Genomic DNA, 20,092 nt, shown 5'->3' with positions numbered 1-20,092 from the left:
TCTTTTAATTTTCCTGTTAGCTTTTTGTTTCCTCCTTACTTTTGTATTTGGCTCTTGTAGTGGTATGTTGTAGAAATTTTAGTGTTCATAATAGTTTTGCTGCAATGGAAGGACTGCCTTACTGAAGGTCTTCTGAATTTTGCTTTTTATTGATACCTACTGAATCTCTTAGGTTGACCTCTCTTGCTTTCTCTTTCCCTTCTTTGGCTTCTGATTTTTTAAAAACCAACTGGAGATCTTTCCTTCACCTTCTGTACAATGTAGTCAGCATTTAATAAGAGTGGCTAATTTTCCTGGCATTGTAGTATGTGTACACTATGGGGAATATTAAAAAAAAAAAAAAAAAGAGAGACCCAGTATGTGCCATGGAGGAGTTTATATTCTCCTAGGAGAGACAACTAAAAAAACATTTATTACCATGTTCAAAGCACTCCTTAACCATGATATACAAAGATAAGAAATGGCTCATTCTCTGCCTTCAGACACATGGAATAATTGGAGAATGACCAGACAAGAGTTGTTTTCTTTTTCAAATGAGAAATCATATATATTCAGGTTCTAGAATATATGCTCCAGATATTTCTGCCTTCTTAACTTCCTTTGGGATCAGTTAGCTAAGTGTCCTTGGCAAATGGGACAGATATGTGCCATTTTCTTTTGGTTAGGATGAGAGCATTAGAACAATTTTTTTTTACTTGCAAGAAGTTTATCTTCTAGTGGCAGAGAAGACAAATACATAGGTAAAAATTATACAGAATAAATATAAATAAATACAAAGTTAGTTTGAATGGGAAGGCTTGGTAGCACTTAGTAATATTCTTCTTTCTTACAAATTATCCATTGTCACTTATGAAGAAAACCCAGATTTCCCCAGGAGTGTTGATGGACCAGTGATCACATTCCTTATTTTGATCACCCAGGACATGCTTGATTATTTGGCCCCATAAAGAGATGATTTAAGTTACTGTTTTATTAGAAACAATTAGCAGGATGATTTCAAAGAGGCCTGGAGAGACTTACAGGAACTGATGCTGAGTGAAATGAGTAGAACCAGGAGATCATTATACATGGCAACAGCAAGATTATTCGATGATCAACTGATAGATGTGGCTCTTTTCAACAGTGAAATGATTCAGGCCAGTTCCAAAGTGTGATAGAGAGAGCCATGTGCACCCAGAGAAGATTGTGGGGACTGAATGTGGATCACAACATAGTGTTTTCACCTTTTTTGTTATTGTTTGCTTGCTTTTTCTTATTTTTTCCTTCTGATCTGATTTTTCTTGTGCAACATGATAAATGTGGGAATATGTATAGAAGAATTGTATATGTTTAACACATATTGGATTACTTCCTGTCTAGGGGAAGGGGTAGAGGGAAGAGAAAAAGAAATACAAGTTTTTGCAAGAGTGAATGTTGAAAACTATCCTTGCATATATTTTGAAAATAAAAAGCTATTATTTAAAAAAAAGATTATTTAAGTTTCTTGTGTTATTCATTTTAAGGATAAAGACTAAACCTATTGAAGTTATTAAGGATCAGAAAAGAAACAGACTGTCTTTGTAAGGTGACACTAAGAAACAATCAGAGAAAGGAACAGTTATAAGCCCTTGCAGTACAAAGATAGTCCCATAGCAAAAGGCCCTGGGGCTGCTCAAGGTCTGATTCTTATGATTTATTCAAAACATAAAGCTCCTTACTTCTCTGTTCAAATATTTATAGCCAGACCTGGTGGAATTGGGTACATTTAAAAGGCTTGAATAAAGCTGTAAGAAGTAAGAGAAAAATGTCAAGACAGAGGCCATCTCTGATGAGAGAATAGTCAGATCTGAACCTCCATTTGTTCAGTCACATGAACTTGATTTTGGTTAGAGATGTAGCAGAGTTTCATCTTTCTAGAACAAAAGTCTCCTATTTTTAGTGAGTTCACTGCTTTCTCTTTTTAATTAAGTTATGGCTCTCTTTCTCTTTTTCTCTCTGTCTTTTTATTTATTTATTACTAGAACAGTTTTATTCTGTATATGTATATATAAAATTTTGCTGAGGCAGTGTTAAATGACTTGCCCAGAGTCACACAGCTAAGTGTCTAAGACCAGGTTTGAACTCAGATCCTCCTGACTTCAGGACTGGTGCTCTATCTACTGCACCACCTAGCTGTCTCCTATAAAGATAATTTTCAACATTCACCACTGCAAAATCTTATGTTACAAAATTTTGTCCCTTTCTCCCTTCCCAAAATAGCAAGCAATCTGATATAGGTTAAAACATATACAATTTTCCTAAATATATTCATATATTTGTCATGCTACACACATACAAAAAAAAATCAGAACAAATGGGGGAAAACACAATGAAAGAAGAAAAAAAAAAACCCAAGCAAACAAAGAAAAATAAAGAGCTGGAAATACTATGCTTTTATCACATTCAATCCCCACAGTCCTCTCTCTGGCTGCAGATGGCATTTTCTATCACAAATCTATTAGAATTGTCTTTAATCACCTCACTGTTGAAAAGAACCAAGTCCATCATAGTTGATCATCATATAATCTTGTTGCTATGTACAATGATCTCCTGGTAATGCTCACTTCACTCAGCATCAGTTCCTTTAAGTCTCCCTAGGCTTGTCTGTAATCATCCTGCTGATTGTTTCTTACAGAACAATAATATTCCATGACATTTATATACCATAACTTTTTCAGCGATTCCCCAATTGATGGGCATCCTCTCAATTTCTAGTTTTTTGCCACTACAAAAAAAGCTGCCACAAACATTTTCATATGTGTAAGTCCTTTTCCCTCTTTAATGATCTCATTATAATAGAGACCCAGGAATGGCACTGCTGGATCAAAGGGTATACAGTTTGATAACCCTTCTCTAGAATGGTTGGATCATTTCACAAATTCCACCAACAATGTATCAGTGGCCCACTTTTCCCACATCGCCTCCAATCATCTTTTCCTGTCATCTTAGTCAATCTGAGAGATGTGATGTGAGGACCCAATTTTGGATAAAATACTATCAGTTAGATTGGGAAACCAGTTCCTTCCCACAAAGAGAAGCCATTTATTTACTAGCCCTTGTTGGGGAAATAAAAATGCCAGACACAATGTGACCATTTCTGGAGACTGTATTGCTCTAGGGAGGAGAGGAAGTAGGGAGGAGTTCTCCTGAGTGTATTTGTGTTAGAATAGGAAGCTTAAACATCTGGTTAGTATTGGGAGTTTAACTGATTATTCTTGCTAGTTAATATCCATGATGCAAAAGAAGTGAAATGATCTATCAACATGTATAATCCCTCAAAATAATTATTTAACATTTTGGTACTCTCTAAATCTGAGTGTGCTATGGAAGAACCCTAGTCACCATGCCATAATTAATGCTGTGGTTCTGTGACTCATGGTCACATAGCATTGCTGGCAGAATATCAGCATATATATATTAAAAAAAAAAGACTTTTTAGCAACAAAATCACTGTGCATTGTTCCTGCTGAGATTTATCCCAATTATCTCTTGTTCAATTTTAAGCCTGACTCCTTCTTTTATCCTCTGTGTCTGTCTCTGTCTCTTTTTTTCTTTTTCTCCCCCAGATAAATAGACATTCTAATCCAAAGGAATGCCTTCAGCTACATATTGTAATAATCAGGATCATATATAGTTGTTTTTTTTTTTTTGTTATGTGAAAAGTTTCCTTTGTATTACTGTATAATTTCACTGAGAAGACATTGTATTGTTCCCAGCTCAGAGTAAGTTCTAAGTGGAGTCCAAGACCCAATATAAATAATGAAGTGTGATTTTCCTCAACATATTAATTACATAAGTGAAATCAAGGTAAAATGAATATTAAAAAGACTTTTAAAGAGGCAGGACAAATAACAACTGTTATGGAAGAAGATAGGGTTGTACTATGCAGTTTTCCTTGGTGATTAAGGAGGAAAGCATTTAGAAGTAAGGATGAGATTGGTTATGGACTGATTTTGTTGGGGGATGTATGTGTTCACTTATATGTGTGTGTACACATGCACGTCCACATGTAAGTAAGCATTTCAGGTAACATAGGCTTAATAATAGAACCCAAACTACTACTCAATTACTCCCAGCCAAATAGGATTTCTATTACACCATGCTTTGCTTACCTTATAGCTTTTCCAAGGGCCTTCACTAAGTGCTTATACTTAGAATCCTGATTTTCTTGCTGATTTCTTGGTTTAAATAAACAAAAAGAGAGATTTCTTACACTTCCCCCTCCCCCAAATCTTTCCAGCACTCAAACTGGTCATATTCAAATTCAACAAATACTTATTAAGTGCCTACTGCAGGGAAGGCACTATGGTAGATGCTGAGAATACAAAAATAGATGCCATGAAAATCAACTCCTATTGTCAGGGGGGCTTACAATTTAAAGGCAGGAGAAGCATATTCATAATTACTATGGTTAATATTCTATGACACATAGGAAAACATGATAATGGCAAAGGAGAAACTCCAATGAAGCATTATAAGAAATTTGAGGAGGGAGAGATCACTTCCACCTAGGGAGAAAGACAATCAGGGAAGACTGAATGCAGAAGATGGCACTGGTACTGAACCTTAAAGTAAGGGGAGAGCACAGCAGATAAGAGACTAGAGGTGGTGGTGAGTCCATGACAGGAATGGAGGTAACACTGGTAAGAATTAGGGTCAGAGATCATTCTGTCTGTATCAGAGTGGGTTAGAGATCAGACAACAGGGAGCTGTAGGAGGCTTGTGAGTAAATGAATGTCAAGCTCAGAATAATGCATGGTGAAGATTATTTCAAAGTCATTGAAGAAGGGAATTGTCTTTTGTCTCTTTGTTTCTCCAATACTTAATAAGATGCTTGACATGACATAGTAGGTATTTAATATTCATAATCAATAATTGATTGATATAAAAGATAAATTGAAAATCAAATAGATCAGAAGCATGGAGATTCTTTTTTTTTTTCCCTCTAAGGCAACTGGGATTAAGTAACTTGCCCAGGGTCACACAGCTAGGATATCATAAGTGTTTGAGATCAGATTTGAACTCAGGTCCTTCTGACTTAAGGGCTGGTGTGCACAGAGAATCTTTAGGAGGATTTTATACTTGAACTCTAGGACTACAGAGATACAGTGGCAGAACTGATAAGGAGCTAGCCTTAGAACCAGGAAAGTTTGCATTTAAATTAGACTTCTGACATTCAGTGGCTGGGCAATTTTTTAAGATCATAAAGTTCAAAGGAGGTGTTGACTGGTATTGATGGAGAGCTTTCCTCATCTGGGGAACTCATTATACTCTTAAGATCACAATTCAAATACCTAACCCCATTTCTAGGACTACCACTTCAGAGAAAGTCTTTCTGCCTTTTGAAAGCTCAGAATCTCTAAGGTCATATATCCCTAAAGAGGCAGCCTTTATGTAGCCAAATTTTCTTTGCTAAATACTGTTTAGTAGTTAGAATCTCTTAGCTAATCCTAATATTTCCCCTACTGCTTACCACAGTGCTTTGTATTCAATAGGTGCTCCATAATTTTTTAATTGGATTGACTCCAAAGCCTATCATAAAATTTATAATCTAAACAAGTAAAATGATAGGGAACCAACAAGAAATACTACTAATCCACAAGTTCTCTGTTAAGTTACTATCTATCATATTAGCTATTTTATAAAATGATCCCCAATTTAAAGAGAGACTTTACTTTTCAAAGTGCATTTTAAATAAATTATTCAAAAATGTGATTGATTACATGGGAAATACTTGTTTCTTGTCTCCTGATGACATCAGTTTAAAGGGAAATTATTCTCCTGAGTCAATAACAAGAATTTATGACTTTCTTTGGGTGGGAACCTTTTTTTTAAGTAAATTTTTTTACTTATTTTTATATTCCCCCCCAAAAAAGTATCGTTTCCTTTTCACTGAGGCAATTGAGGTCAAGTTGACTTGCTCAGGGTCACACAGCTAAGAATTGTTAAGTAACTGAGGCTAGATTTGAACTCCTGACTTCAGGGTTGGTGCACTATCCACTTTACCACCTAGCTGCCCCAAATGTATCTTTTCTTACTCTCTCTTAGGAGTTAGCTCATATAACAAATAATTTTAAAGATAAAAAAGAAAATCAGCGAGACTTATGAATATATCAAAAATTCTGAAATTATGTGCAAAGTGCCACACTGGTGAAGCTTGGAGGGGTCAAATAATTTGGCCCAGTCACATACCTTGTAAAATATAACTCAGGTATTTCACCAGTATATAACACTGCCTTTCTTGGAAGAGAAAGTGAGGCAGGTGACCTTGCACAGACCTCCCTCACTTCAACCCAACTCATTTATGTGTCATGGTATCTGCCTTTGAGAACAAAGGACAAACAACAACAGGCCACTGCTCTGGGCCTGTAATAATAATAGCTAGCATTTCTATGGCATTGGTACAGTGGTATGGTGGACAGAAAATCAGGCCTAGAGTCAGAAAGAGTTCAAATCTGGTCTCAGACACATCATAGCTGTGTGACCCTGGGCAAGTCACTTAACCCTGTTTGCCTCATCTGTAAAATGAGCTAGAGAAGGAAAGAGCAAACTTTCCATTATCTTTGCAAAGAAAATCGCAAATGGCTTATGAAGAGTTGGGCACAAGTGAAACAACTGAACAACATATAGCACTTGAAAAAATTTATCTCATTTTATCCTTATAATAGTCCTGGGAGACTATTGCTACTTTTATCCCACTTTATGGTTGAAAAATTGAGGCAAACGGACACTAAGTGATTTGCCCAGGGTCACAGAACTAGTAAGTACCTAAGACTGGATTTAAACCAGTGTTCTGTTCAAAGGTTGCTTTGCAGTTGTAGTCTTTCCCCCACTGGAGCTTGCTATTGTATCACCATCCACCTTTAAGGAGCAGCATGCCCTTTGTATGAAATTTCTTGGCACCACATGGTCTAAATCATAGAGTGCTAACACATCAAGAAATTATAAATAAATGCTAAAAAGGAAGGAAGACTACATCTCTTACAGATTATAATTCAGTAAAAAAGGAATTTACTTAAGGAACAAGAGCAAAGTATATATATCTAAACAGTGATGACATCCTAAATAATGAATGGATCAAAGAATAAAATATGAAAAAGAATGACTCTGTAAAAGGTGATGATAACAGTGGGACAATGTAGTGATACAACTAAAGCAACTATAATCTGGTTCTCTAGTGAATCTGGGACTACAGGATTGTAGATTTATTGCTAGGAAGGTACGTAAGAGCTATCTGATCAAGTCTTCTCATTTTACTGTTGAGGTCATTGAGGTCAAGGGGTTAAATGGTTTTTATTATAACTGAGACAACTAATGGCCACAAAAATTCTATTCTTATGCATCATTTTAGCATGAAGATGGCTCTCAGTTCTCCTTTATTATAATGTCAAAGGACATGATCTGACTTTATGATATGCTAGAAAGACTTCTAGGATGCCAGAGCTAAGAAAACTGACTACTCAAGTGCTTTCCATAATGTCTGGTCTCTGTAGTTCTAGGCCCTTCCAAATTATGTATATAACAATAGAGTTTTGCTTCTTAGAATTTTGTAATTGGAAGGAGCCTTCACACTATGAAACATATAAATGGATCAGTATTATCTGCTATGAAGTATTTACATGGATGTATACATCTAGATATAGCCATGATAATAATTAGTTGACAAAATTTCATTAAGCACTTACTATATGCCAGGTACTGTTTTAAACATTGTAAAAAAAAAATAGCAGTGAAACTGTACCTACTCTCAAGAAGCTTCTATTCTTTTTTTTAAATTTTATTTAACAAATGTTTATTAGAGTTTAATATGTAGAATATACTGAATTAAGGGCTAAGAATACAGAGACAAAGCCAAAATAGTTCTTGCATTCAATTAACCTTCCAAAAATAATAGGTTTTTTTTTCAATGCTTCCTCATTTTTTTGCCTTAAATATTTTTATAAATTTTTTTATTTTCAAAACATATATATTTTTTCCTCCCTTCTCCCTAACCCTCCCCTAAATGGCAAATAATCCAATATATGTTAAACATATGTAATTCTTCTATACATATTTCCATAATTATCATGCTGCACAAGAAAAATTAGATCAAAAAAGGGAAAAAATAAGAAAGAAAACAAAAAGCAAGCAAACAATGATTTAAAAAATGTGAAAATACTATGTTGTGATCTATCCCCACAGTCCCTCTCTAGGTGCAGATGGTTCTCTCCATCACAAGATGATTGGAACTGGCCTGAATCACCTTATTGTTGAAAAGAGCCACATCCATCAGAATTGATCTTTGTATAATCTTGCGGTTGCCATGTACAATGATCTCTTGGTTCTGCTCACTTCACTCATCATCAGTTCATGTTAAATCTCTCCAGGCCTCTCTGAAATCATCCTGCTGATTGTTTCTTACACAACAATAATATTCCATAGTATTCAGTTTCCAGTTTCTGCCACTACATAGTGCTGCCACAAACATTTTTGCATATGTGGGTCCCTTTCCCTTCTTTAAGATCTCTTAAATCTCAGGCAATATTTATTTCATCCTGGACCATTGCTAAACAATTTGAAGAATATCAAGTGCTCATGGGTAAACTGAGCTAAGATAATAAAAATGACAAGTCTACTTAAATTAATCTACTTATTCAGTTTCATATCAATCAAACTGCTAAGAAATTACTTTACAGAGCAGAAAAAAATAACAATTCAACTAGAAGAACAAAAAGCAAAGAATTTCAAGGGACCAAAAGCTATATTATAAAGCAGCAGTCATCAAAACCATTTGGTAATAGCTAAGAAATAGAGAAGTTGTTCAGTGGAATAGATTAGTTTCACAAAATACAATAATCAACTATAGTAATAGTTAACTATATAATAATATATATAATATATAATAAATAACTATAGCAATCTAGTGTTTGATAAACTCAAAGATTCTAGCTTCTGGGATAAAAACTCACTATTTGCCAAAAATTGCTGGGAAAATTGGGAAATAATATGGCAGAAACTAGGCATTGCTATAGCACCCTATACCAAGATAAGGTCGAAATGGGTTCATGATTTAGATATAAAGAGTAACATTATAAGCAAATTAGAAGAACAAAGGATGGTTTAACTCTTAGATCTGTGGAGAAAGAATTTATGGTCAAAGAAGAACTAGAGAAATTATAAAATGCAAAATGCATAATTTTGATTGTATAAAACCTTTTAAATTTGATATAAACAAAATCAAAGCAGTTAAGATTAGGAGGGAAGTAGAAAACTGGGGAAAAGTTTTATATTCAAGGACTCTGATAAAGGCCTCAGTTCTAAAATATGTAGAGAATTGACTCAATATTATAAGAACACAAGCAATTCTCCAATGGATCAATGGTCAAAGGATAGGAACAGACAATTTCAGATGAAGAAACTAAAGTCATTTCTAATCATATTGATTAGAGAAATGCAAATTAATGCAACTTTGAATATATACCACTACAGATCTCTCAGATTAGCTAAAATGACAGGAAAAGATAATGATAAATGTTGGAGGGGATGTGGGAAAACTGGGCACTAAAACAGCTATTTAAATATCCTTTGATCCAGCAGTGTCTACTGGGCCTGTATCTCAAAGAGATCATAAAAAAGGGAAAAGAACCCATATGTACAAAAAAAATGCTTATAGCAGCCTTTTTCATAATGGCAAGGAACTGGAAATTGAGTGGCTGTCCATCAGTTGGAGAATGGCTGAATAAATTGTGGTATATGAATGTTAATGGAATATTATTATTCTATAAGAGGATAATTTCAGAGAGGCCTGGAGAGATTTACATCAACTGATACTAAGTGAAGTGAGTAGAAGATCATTGTACACAGCAACAAGATTATGTAATGATCAACTCTGATGATGTGGCTCTTTTCAACAATGAGGTGATTGAGACCAATTCCAATAGCCTTGTAATGGAGAGAGCCATCTGCACCCGGAGAGAGGATTATGGGGACTGAATGTGGATCACAACATACATAGTATTTTCACTTTTTTGTTGTTTGCTTGCTTTTTTCACCTTTGACATTTCTTTTCCTTTTTAATCTTATTTTTCTTGTGCAGAATGATAAATGTGGAAATATGTTTAGAATAATTGCTTAACCTACACTGAATTACCTGCTATCTAGGGGGAAGGAAGCAGGGAGGGAGAAAAATTTGCAAAACGAGGTATTGCAATGGTGGATGTTGAAAACAATTTTTGCATGTATTTTAAAAATAAAAAGCTATTAAAATTTTTAAAATAATTGATATGCAATATTATTATTATAATTTATATTCAGGTTGTTTTAGTAGTGTTCAACTTTTTGTGACTCCTTTTGGGGTTTTCTTTGCAAGGATATGGAAATGGTCTATCATTTCTTTCTCTAGGTCAGGAAACTGAGGCAAAGTTAATTTAGCCAGAATCACATAACTAGTTAGTGTTTTCGATAAAGTATGAATTCAGGAAGATGAGTCCTCCTGATTCCAGGTTCAGCATTGTATCTACTGCACCACCTCGTCTCCTATGGTATCTTTTAGCAAAATGTTGTTTTCTTGCTTATCCCTTGCTTTGTCTGAGAAGGGTTTTTTGTTTTTGTTTTTTATAACTTCAGGTGACACATTTAGGCCTTTAATTTTACTCTGTGCCTCTCTGCTTCAAGGATATTCCTTGTAAACAACATATTGTAGAATTCTGATTTTTAATTTATTCTGCTGTTTAAGAGTGAATTTATCCCATTCACATTCTCAGTTATGATTACTGTTTATTTTTCTCCATATTGTTTTCACCCATTAATCCTTCTTTCTCCTTTCCACCTTTCCTCCTCCAAAGTGTTTTGTTTCTGACCATTGCCCTGGCATATTTCTTCCCACTTCTTTTATCCTCCTCTGGAAATAGGGTATGATAGCTTTCTAAACTCCATTGTGTATATGATTCCCTCTTTGAGCCAATACTGATAAGAATAAGGTTAAAGCATTCTTACCTTCCTCCCCCCCCCATCTTCCCTTTCACTATAAAAAAATCTTTTTTGTGAATTTTTTTGCAGCATAATTTATCCCATTCTCCCCCCTCCTCCTATTGTATTCCTTTTGTTTCACTCCTTATTCTGATTTTTTTGGATATCATCCCATCACAGTCAGCTTACCCTCTGTCTGTGTGCTCTCCTCTGGCAGTGTATACTGCCCTAATTAAAAAGTTCTTAGGAGTTACAAGTATCTTTCCATGTAGGATGTAAAAAGTTTAACCTTTTTAAATCCCTTATGATTTCTCTTTTCTGTTTACCTTTTCTATGCTTCTCTTAAATTTTGTTTTTGAGCATCAAATCTTCCTTTCAGCTCTTTTCTTTTATCAAAAATGCTCAGAAATTCTGTTTCATTAAATATCCATGAATTGCCTTGACATCCTAGAATATCCTAGAAGCAGGGGCTAAAATAGGAATGAAAGAATCCACCAATCAGCTGTGCCCAAGCAGGCAGCGCCCCGGGAAACCAGCGGCAGGCCTTGGGAGTGGCTGAATCACCCAGGGCTGTGGCAACTTCCCTGGCAGGGAACCAGCCACTACTGTAAAGAACGAATGGAAGTGACTCGGTTTCAGTCACACAACGTTTGGGCTCACATTTGAACTTAGGTCTTCCTGACTCCAGATCAAACACTATCTGCACTGCTCTATTTTCTATGTGGGTAGGAGCCATCTTTTAAAAGAAAATTCTTCACTTTTACCATTTGTCCACATAAATGAATGTAGGGAAAGTAGAGAGGAAATCCATGCCAAATTCTAGTTCTTGACCAAATTTCAGCTTAATTTCCTGACATTTTCATATACCAATGAGCCACTCAACAACCTCACACCTTATACTAATAATTATTGATCCTTGTTGACATCCATGTTACGGGGAAGGATTCGTTTGATCAAGATTGCCTTCACTGACACCTCCAGGGAAGAAGTATGTTCTAGACGGGGTCCATATCTCAGCGGGATTTAACATTAAAACGGAGGCGAGGAAATTTGCACATCTGAGATAAAATACCACTCTTCATGCTGAGGTTCTGTTTTAATTTCTCTAGGCTGGTTCTAGTCACGTCACCTTATTAAATTGAGGTTGAAGGAAAAACTCAGTGAGGGACTTGAATTAATACCAAACGCACGATGTGGCTGATGGTGAGAAATGTCCTTACTGGGATTTTCCTTGCTATGTCTTTAACGAATAGGTCCGGCACTTGAGGAAAGAATTCCTTCTGTCATTTGTCCAGAGTTGGGATCAAGGAATCCGGGTTCAAGTCCTACCTGGGGACCCCAGACTAGCTACTTCATTTCCGGAGGCTTCAGTCCTTCCTCTGTAAAAATGACTGGTTTAGACTGGATGGCCTCTGAGGTGGCCCCTTCCAGCTTTCTTACAGTCCTACGAACCTCGGCCCTAAGTGGGGCTTCCCACCCCATGGAGGACCCCAGGCTGCAGATGGGCTTCCAGCCGGATCCCAGCATCCCTCGCAGCGGCGCCGTCACGTGACACCTCCGAAACCGCGGCGACCCCCTGGCAACAAGCAGTCGAGGGCTCGAGAGAGGGAGGGGGGAGGAGCCGAATCGAGGGAGGGAGGAGCTCTCTCCCGCTTGCCCAGGAGGAGCGTGCGAGGAGCGGCTGAGGCGGCCTTGGCTCCCTGTCCCGGGGGTGGGGGCGCGATGCTGCAGGCCCAGCTCAAGCTGCAGGGACAACGCTGAGGTGAGCCTGCCCGCCGCGGGGGCTTCTGGGAAGAGGCCCTCGAGGCCGGGGGGAGGGGGGGTTAGGAAAAGCTGCGCCCCCTCCCGCCTCTGGGGAGAAGAGGAAGGGGGATAACGGGGAGAGGAAGAGGAGGGAGCGCTGGACCCGCTGTGTCCTCCTAGGATCCCTGACCCCGCTTTCTGTGTGTCTGTCGGTGTCTGTCTCTGGGTTTTTGGCTTATCTGTGTGCCTGTCTCTCTCTGGATGCCAGGTTATCTCTGTGTCTCGCTGCCTCTCTTTGTGCCTGTCTCTGGGTTGTAGAGTTATCTCTGTGTCTCTCTGTGTCTCTGTGCCTGTCTCTCTCTCTGGATGCCGGGTTATCTCTTTGTGTCTGTCTCTGGGTTGTAGAGTTATCTCTGAGTCTCTCTGTGTCTCTGTGCCTGTCTCTCTCTGGATGCCGGGTTATCTCTGTGTCTGCCTGTTTCTGTCTCTCAGGGCATCTCTCCACCTCAGTCTCTGGGCTTCTGTTTCCTTGACTTTTAAGTGTTCCTTAACCCGTCTGTCAATTCTGCCTGTTACTGTGTTATGTCTGTGACCCAGTCTCTCTCTGGTTGCCCTCGGTGCATCTCTCCTTGTCTGTCGGTGCTTAGCTAACTTTCCCTCCATGCATGTCTCTTTCTCTGTGTCAGTTTCTTATGCACCTCGATTCTCATCCCTGAACGTTCCTTTGTCTCTTTCTCTGTGTCTGTCTCTGAAATCTGTCTCTTATGTTTCTATGCCTTCTCAGTCTTAGTGTATTTCCGTTTTTTTCTGTGCCCGCTGCTCTGTCTGTCTCTGACTCTCCAAGTGTGTCTCTCTGTGTGTCTCTCTCTGTGCATCTGTGTCTCAGTCTCTGCCTGTCTCTGCATCTGTCTGTGTCTCTGGCTCTTCCTGTTTCTGTGCATCTCTCCCAGCTAGCTTGTGTTTCTGATTCTCTCTAATGTCTCTGCAGCTGTGTCTCTGTGACGGGGATCTCTGGGCGAGACTGTCTGGAGATGCGGCTGTGTTATCAGTGGGGCAGAGTGTATTGTTGCTTCTGTGTTGATATGGACAGACACTTGACATCTATTATAGACGGTCAGGAAAGAGTGCCTGAACTTTCTAAGAGAAGCTAGTTATGTTTAAATAGAAGAAGACTGGCTTCCCATTTTAACTTCTCAGATTTTTATATGTTGCTGAGGTTGAAACAAATTTGTGTAATCTCAACAAAAAGGAGCATATTTAAAACTGTTTCTTCCTCCACTTCCCTGTCTCCCTCAGGAGCTCATGATTTGACTCTGTAAGGAAAACCCAACGCATAAAGATGCATAGAGTAAAGAGTGTTTATTTATTCCTCTGCCAAATATAGAAGTTCCCCCAAAGGTGGTGATTGTGGAGACTTAACTTGTTTTGCTTTTTTACTGTTTCATCTAATGGGGTCCCTCAGGTCTTTAAAAGAAGGCTTAAATTCCATTTACAGAGTAATTTTATCACGTGGCACTTTTTGGTGATGTTATTTTATTCTTTCTTTTAAACATAGATTTTGTGTTGGAAAACAACTTTCCAACTTTTTATTCTTTAAGATAGGTGTTTATAAATAATTTTTATTTATGTAACTTATGTGAACTATTTGAATGGGAAAACTTGGAATTATAGACTTAAAAAAAAAAAGAGTTTAAAAGTAGTTGATGATTTCAGGATTTTAGATTTAGAACTGGAAGGAAACTTAAAAGCCATCAAGTCTACAATCCCCTCATTTTTTAGATGACATTCATTCATAGCTCAGGATTTCCTAACTTTTTTGTGTGTCATGGGCTCCTATTAATGTTTTAAAAGTGCATAAAATAAAAAATATGTTACAAAAGAAAGTAATTATGTTAAATATAGTTATCAAAATATATTTTTAAGTTAATGGACCCCAGGTTAAGAATATATATCTAGTTTACAGTCCTTGTTTTTCAGGTAAGGAATTGTGGCCGTAGAATTAAGTGATCTGTCCTAATATTCCAGAGGTACTTGATGGCAATTAGAAGTAGAACCAGGTCTTCTAGTTCCTAGTCAAATTCTAATTGCATTATTCTAAACAGTTTGCAAAATATGGCTTAAGGTGATTTAAATTTTGCATTTGGGCCACCAACCAGTATGTAATGAGCACTAGGAGAAATAGAATAAATAAGTTCCTACCTTCAAGAAGCATGCAAACTGAGAAATGTGATATAATTAGAATATAAATAAATATAAATACATGAGAGGAGTATAAAGTGCTATAAGATCAGATGGGAAAGGGCACTTGAGCTTCGGGTAGAAGGGAGATGAAGGGAATTAGGCAAGACTTAAGAGCTGGTATTTGACCCTAGTCCTGAATGATAGGTAGGGGACATTCCAGGAAAAGGGAACTTTACAAAAGTACAGAGAAGGGAAATTTGGTTAGAGTGTAATGTCCCTAAGGAGAAGACTTGAGAGATAAAGCTCAGAAGCAGGTTGGAGCCAGAGCTGGTGACCCTTGAATACCAGACTAAAGAATTTCAATTTTGTTTAGTAACTATAGAGTGCCGTTGAAGGTTTCTGAGGAGTCAGCTTGCCCAAAGTTGTAAACTAGTTTTGGCAGAGAAGGGACTTACTTGGCACTGTACAAAATCAAATGTCTGGTTAGGAAGTTTATAATTGTATACCCTCCCTACACAGGACATTTCCTCATCCCAATGGCTAGGGTTCTTGTTCTAAGGAAGTTTATTCAGTTGATACAGGAGCCTTCTTGGCAACAGAAATAGGTGTACTTTGGTTGGATAATCAGTGAAAATATGTTCTCTCTTTTTTTCCACCACCCCTTCCCCAAATGTTTGTGAGTGGGAACAAATTCTGCAAGGTTTTTACTCTTTAATGTTGCAGAGAGCCACTTAATTTCAATAAACATTCTTTCTATAGAAGGAAACACAAAAAGAAATAAGATTTTGTGCTTTCCTTAAGGACTTTACTATGATCTGGAAGATGGAGAAAGAGGAGGTATGGAGAGAGAATATGTAAGTAGGTCATATATGAAGTCTGAAAAAGGTTAAAAATGTGCTTTCTCTATTTGAAGATGGCATGACACATACCATCAAGCACTTAAGTGAAATCATTTAAACCTTTGGTTCAAGTCACATGTGAAAATAATATGAAAGGGGCAATACCTTTTAATAGGATAACAGAACACGCCAGACATTAGAATGAAAGACAAGTTTTTTTTTCAAGAATTGATAGATACCTCAAAGATTTTATACTATGTGTTGTCTGTCTCCCTATCTCCCCATGGTTGCTTTGACACAGACTAGATTGGTCAATATTCAAGATACATATACTCCTTGATTTGGCCATGGAGAACTGTACTTAAGCCCTGAATGAGGATGCTTGTTAAAACTTAAGTGGAATAAGACTGGCTTTAGCTTCTCTTGATAGACTTTTAACAAAATGTTGATTCTTAGATTAAACAAAATTTTGAGTAACTCAGTGTTTATTCTGTCCAAAAAAAAGGCACATCTAGTCTAAATCCGTTCCTTTCTAAATAAAGAAACTAAGGGTTGGCCAACTCTTGACTTATGCCTATCAAGGAGTTAAAATCCTTTTTCTTGACTGCTAATACTTTGTTTTTATATCCATACCTATATCTATACATGTATTTATATATAAATAAATAAACATATATATCATATATGGTATCTAAGTACTTTTTTTGCTTTACTCACAGTTTTAAGATTTGGTTCTATTAAAGGTACCCCAAGTCAGATAACACAGGTATCAAAGTACAAGATTTAAGGTATACCTATTAAGCACAGAAAATTGAACCATCTTTCCCCACTGGATGCAAAGGTATTTGTACTCCCCCTCTCATCTTAATTTGGGCCTATAAGAACAGAAATTAGAGTAGTTAGGACTGTATAGCTGAGTATTTTTGTAGAAATAGAAAATAAAAACTGAATGTAATTAATTCTGTACAGTGATGCTCAGTGTCATAATATGCATCATTGCCAGCCAGTTCAGGATGGGAAGAGATGGCTAAACCATGGAAAACAAGTAGTTTGGAATTTGTTTTAAGGTAACTAGGTCCTTTCCATCCTTGTGATAAAGCTACTTTTCTTCCCCCCTCCCAAAAAAACTCAAAAAACCCAAACCAAAACCAGTTAGCGTTTTAACTAAAATTCTATATTCCTTTCTTCCATAGGAAAATGTAGAATTTAGGGCAGGAAAAGGCCTTAGAGATCATCCTGTCCAAACTTACTATTTTGCAAATGAGACTTGTCCAAAGTTGCACAGGTTGGAGTTGAGCTATTTAAGTTCTGGTCTTCTGGCAATTAGCCTATTGGGTCCACTAAGTTCAGAAATTAGAAAAATGTCTCTAGGTAGATAAAAATAATGTAAAATTTATGAAGAATGTGAGTCTTTAAATGCAAAAAAAGCTCAGGGGAGGGAGATTGTACCTACCTGGTCCTCTGCAGGAATTGGCAGGCTTTTCTATGTGTCAGTTATTATTGTTGTTCATCCTTTGTTCTTTTTTTTTTTTTTTTTCCCTTGAGGCTGGGGTTAACTGACTTGCCCAGGGTCCCACAGCTAGGAAGTGTTAAGTGTCTGAGATCAGATTTGAACTCGGGTCCTCCTGAATTCAGGGCTGGTGCTCTATCCACTGCGCCACCTAGCTGCCCCTCATCCTTTGTTCTTGAAGAGAATCAGTGATGTCAGCAGGGTGATGTCTCGACTTTTGAGTGAATCATATTTAAGTGGAGATATGTGCAGAGTCATTGGAGTCTAGTGGCAAGACAGAGGTCAAGATACAGTGGGATAGCTTGGTCTTTTTACTTTGCTTAAATGATATTATTCATAAGTTAGAGTGGGTTTTTTGTTTTTGTTTTTGTTTTTGCTGAGGCAGTTAGGGTTAAGTGACTTGCCCAGGGTCACACAGCTAGTAAGTGTTAAGTGTCTGGGGCTGCATTTGAACTCAGGTCCTCCTGACTAAAGGGTTGGTGCTCTCTCCACTGCACCACCTAGTTGCCTCTAGAGTAATATTTTTTAAAAGCAATAATAAAGACACTAAGACATAAAATATACCAAAAATGAGGTAAGGGGGAGAGACAAAGAGAAGCAGAGGGATCAGAGAGAAATAGATATTCAGAGACATTCAAAGAAAGAAAAAGCAGAGTCAGAAGCAGACTGAGACAATGAGTCAGAAAGAGAGATCAAACTATGACCATATGCTTGAGAATGTCCTTAAATTAAAATGAAATATGTTACCCAACACAGCTGAAAAGTGTCGTTTTAAGGGATGTGTCAGAACCACTGATCTGTCACTTATTTGCCACTCCATGGAAAAACCTCAAATTATGAATTCATGAGAGCTTGTACTCTTCTCAATTTCTGAATGACATTAAAAATGGTGGGACTGGAACCATCCAATACTTGGGTCTTATTCTGATGCCTTGCAGTGGTGTAGAGGTCACCTTGGGCTTTCCAAGGCTAGACCAAGTGAGCAGCACTCTGGCAAATACTTCTGAGAAGAGACTCAGAATATGTGCTTGGTGAATACTGGGCTGATTGTCCAGGGCCCCGGGAACCTGTGCCACACGCGAGTCCTTTGTTCCCCACTCTCATAGTTGCCCTCCCATCATCTGTTCTCATCACCTGCACTGCTGCCTCTCCCTACTTGCTTCCACCACCACCATCCTCCACTTGGCTATCCAAGTGGTTTTCCTAAAAGTGCAGATGTGGCCACATTGGCCCCCTTACTCAGGATGGCTCCCAAATACCTCCAGGCTCAAATATCAAATCCTACTTCGATCTTCCCAGCTGACTCCCTCTCTGTCCAGTCTTCTTACACTTTACTGCCCTGAAGGGGGCCTGGAGCCCAACAACGCTGGCCTGCTTACACTTGCTTGCACACAGCCCCCAGTCTCCTGGCTCTGTCAAGGAACTCTCCCTGCTCAGTTTCTCTTCTATCTCAGCTAAAACCTTAACTTCTGCAGGGCCTCTCTCTCTTCTGAGCTGCCCCCAGTTTAAGCGGTAGGAATCTCAGAGGTACATAGTTGTTTGCATGTTGTCTCCCCCACTGGACTGTGGGCAGCTTGGGACCACGTTTTTGCCTTTTTATATCCTAATGCTTATCCCTTAATAAATGTTTGTTGGCTCACCAGAGAGGCTCACCATCCAAAGGCTGGCCGTGTGATGTGATTTTTTTTTTTTATTGGGGGGGGGTGTGCTTTAGTAATCCAGAAAGAGCATCAGATAAGACATGGAGGTGACTTCAAACAACTTGGCAGAGGGAGCGTCCAGACCTGCCTCAGTGGCAGAAATAATAAAAGATTTGTCACAAAGCTGTCCTACCAGCTTCATGAGCTTCAGCACACCATATATAAGATTCCCAGGAATGAAACATTATTCATTGTGTGTGTCAATAAGGACCAAATAGAAAGCATCCACCTCCATATTTAATCACTCTGTTCCCAATTATCTAAGTAGAATGTCAGAGTAGGTCTTTGATTTTAAACCAGTTGTGTGAGCCCTTTGTTTCCAAGATGAAAGGTAATGAAAATGAGAGAAAGCACTAACCAAGGGCTATGTCATAGAAAAGGAAATGAAACTAAAGGAGAAAAGCAGGAGACAGACAGTGGCAAGACCAGTGGATTTGAAGTCAGAGGCTCTCAGATCAGTTCTTGACTTTGCCTCTTTACTAATTATATGACCTTGGAAATATGACAGACTGTCCTCAGTTAACTCTTCTGCAAAATCTAATTGTCTTATTTTAGTTTCTCATTTTACAAGGTTTATTATTTTTCATGTCCTTCATTTCCTTTTCATTCCCATTATAGAGCTTAGCTCTGGACTTCATTGATTTTCCCATCAACTATTTCTTATAGTAACCTTGACTTTTCTGTCTCCCAGATCCTTAGTCCATCCAACCCACCATTGCTAAAGAAACTTTCCACATGCAGAACTCAGTTTCATCTCCCTCCTTAAAAACCTTCAATTACTCCTTATTGCCTATAGAATAAAGTTCAGACTTTTTTGTTTTATTTGGTTGTAAAGGATCTCCATAATGACTTCAGAGTTCTGAGTGTTTTGTTTGTTTTGTAAATTTTAAAATTTATTTTAAACTTAAATGTAAAATGAGAAAAGAGAAAAAAGATATTGCCATGTACTTGAGAGGATATGATATAAAACAATACATTTCTATTTCAAGAAAACCTGTGTAATAAACAATACACATTATTTTCAAAGCTACTCAGCTTTTCTTTGCTTCTTTATAGGTTTTCCTTTGTTCTCTCCTGTGCACTTTTTACCTTAGTTTTTCTCCCTCTTTTCCTCCCGCCCTCCCAAAATGGATACAGATACATATACTTTTATA

The 20,092-nt window shown here is 37.7% G+C and overlaps 1 protein-coding gene across 4 annotated transcripts in view; it reads left to right on the top strand.

Moving 5' to 3' along the window:
• The first annotated feature begins 12,046 nt into the window (after positions 1–12,046).
• Positions 12,047–20,092, top strand: part of FBXO10 (F-box protein 10) — a 75,679-nt gene continuing 67,633 nt past the window's right edge. For all 4 annotated transcript variants that reach the window (XR_012484683.1, XR_012484682.1, XM_074281785.1 and 1 more), the window contains exon 1: positions 12,047–12,727. The gene's annotated coding sequence lies outside the window, so the exon portion shown is untranslated. The remainder of the gene's footprint in view (positions 12,728–20,092) is intronic.

This window comes from Sminthopsis crassicaudata, chromosome 1 (genome assembly GCF_048593235.1).
Source record: "Sminthopsis crassicaudata isolate SCR6 chromosome 1, ASM4859323v1, whole genome shotgun sequence".
In the NCBI taxonomy this organism is placed as follows: domain Eukaryota; kingdom Metazoa; phylum Chordata; class Mammalia; order Dasyuromorphia; family Dasyuridae; genus Sminthopsis; species Sminthopsis crassicaudata.
This window is presented reverse-complemented; position numbering and strand designations above follow the sequence as displayed.